The sequence below is a fragment of the Lagopus muta genome, chromosome Z (assembly GCF_023343835.1).
Source record: "Lagopus muta isolate bLagMut1 chromosome Z, bLagMut1 primary, whole genome shotgun sequence".
Lineage (NCBI taxonomy): Eukaryota > Metazoa > Chordata > Aves > Galliformes > Phasianidae > Lagopus > Lagopus muta.
In genome coordinates, this window is record NC_064472.1 from 9438141 (window position 1) to 9440595 (window position 2455).

Consider the following 2455-nt stretch of genomic DNA (forward strand, 5'->3'; position numbering starts at 1 on the left):
CCTCTGGCTGCTGACTATACGAGGCACATGTCACAGATGCCATACAGCACCCCCCTGGCTTGTCCCAGGGGGATTTTGGGGGATCCCACTGCTTCCTGCTGTGTTGAACACCCTGCCCTGGGCTTGGGTCCTTGTCCCATCAGGCAGGCTGTTCCTTGCATCCCCAAAAGTCCTGCAGCAATTATGGGTGGAGAAGCTTGTGCCTGGGGACATCTGCTCCTGTCCCTGTCTCCCAGCTGCAATCCCAGCTCTGCAAAGGAGGAAATCTCATGCATTGACAAGGAGCAAAGCTGCTCCTTGTCCACAGAGGTGCTGGAGGCTGTGAGCAGCCAGATAAAAAGCCCTGGGCAACGGTGGAGGCTGGGTGCTGGGAACAAGCTGCTTGCAGCTGCGCTGGGAAACTCCAAATAACGAAGGGCCCTCTGAAGGTGTGCTGATGGTTAAAGGCTTCTCCAGTACTAGACATATCCCTGCAGCACCCAGGGAAAGCTGCTGGTGGCACCTGGTCTTCAACGCTGCCAGCAAAGGGGGGCTTTCCTGCAGACCACTCCCACAGCTACAGAGTCCCAGTGAGAGGGGCTGCCACTGGGTCCAAACCACAGCAGTGGTGTCCAGCTGTGAAAATCCAGGTACCGATCACTTTGCAGAAGAGGACGGTGGAAGGAAGAAGGACAAGCTGGTAGGTGGTTGAGTACCTGAAACCAGAATGCTGTGGGCAGCTGTTTACATTACGCTGCTGGAGTAGGGGAGGAGAGTGGGACTGCACTCTACATAGGTACTAAAGGCACTCCAAATCCATGCTCTGCACACCCACAGGATCCAAGTAGAGGAGCAGAGCATGGGCCAGATCAGGGTTTCAAAGCAAGCTGTGAAGTGTGTCTAGAGGTCCCTTCTTGCTTCCTCCCTTCCTCCTAGTCTCCAACCTCTGGAACACTCAGGACACATAAGTCTGTTCCCAAATGTATGGGAACTGCTGAGTCACGGCCTGAACCTCTGATTGATCACCTGAGGTGAGCCATGAGTCAGCCAGAGGAGCACAGGTGAAGGCAATTCACCTGTGCTGCCGGAAGGGCTGGAGCCAGGCTCCACCCCTCCTGGACCTATTTAAGAGCTGGCTACCAGAGGGGAAGGATCTCTTCTGGAGATCCTCCTCTTTGATATCTTCTAGTGAGCTCAACCCAAGGGTAAGCTCTTCTACTTATTCTCTTTTGTGATCCCTGTTTGCTGTGCCTTACTCTTTTTGATTATATTGCAATTATAACATCTTGGTTATACATATTGCAATTATAACATCTTGGTTATACACCAAACTACATCGGCGTGGGTGCAGTGCCATGACAGTCATGCCCACTCTGCTCCTGGCACTCCCCTGTGCCTGAGTACAGGGCACTGCACCATTTCTGGCTCCATCATCCCTTGCCCCCCCCCACCACACACTGTCATCCTTGCCAATACGCGTGGTTGGCTGTTGTCCCCACGGAGTTGGCTAATGAGAGATGCAGGTGGCTGGGCTGGCCCACACTTCTCAGGGTTATACTGTCACCACCATGTCAGCTGCCCAGTGTGCACCTGGTGTGGCAGATGCAGTCCCCCAGCCACCTCCAGTGGGGAGACAGAACATGTCTCCAGCCTGCCAGTACGTGGTGGGAAACGCGTTGCAGGGCACTGCTATGGCATTCCAGATGTGACATGCTGACGTGCTGCTCCGCCAAGACCAGTGTCCTCTGCTGGTCCAACTGGAGAATGTGTCCCTGTCCCTAGGAAAGCCTGAGTAGCCTGTATTCCTCTGCCACTGCAAATCTCTCCTGAATACTGGTGCAAAGCACCACAGGTCTCATAGCCCCAAATCACAGGAGTTGGTAGGAGTTAAGGCTGCAACAAGGACAGCCCAACCCCACAGATGCACTCTTCCTTCATGATCAGACCCTCCCTGGAAGGAAATCCTAGACTTGATAATTTCATTGTAGTTGAGGTGTCAGAGCTGCCTATATATCACCCCAAGGTCCACGGTCCTTCACCCCAGGTCCATCGCCACCGCAGGGTGCTGTCCCGTGGGCACTGTGCTCCTGCTGGGACATCCCACAGCAAGGGCCCGAGGGGAAGGTCCCGCTGCCCCACAGAGCTGTGCACCTAAGTTGCACTGCCTGGCCGTGGGCGTCCTTGCTGTGCCAGGGTATCCTGCAGCAGCACTGCGGGAAGGTGGCACCCTCTGCTGGACTCACAGACATTGCACAGGCATCGGTAAGCCACCGCAGCGTCTGAGCTTGCGAGGAAGATGAATGCTTGGCTTTGCAAGCCAGGGTGAGGAGCCCAGGAGAGCACTCCCATCCAATCCCTGCTCATGGCCCCAGGGCTCCCCTGGACATGGCTAAGTGCAACGGGAAGGTAACCAGAATGTGCCTCACACCGGAGCCCGCCACTCTTTGGGGATATATGTGGTGACGTTCAGATGGGA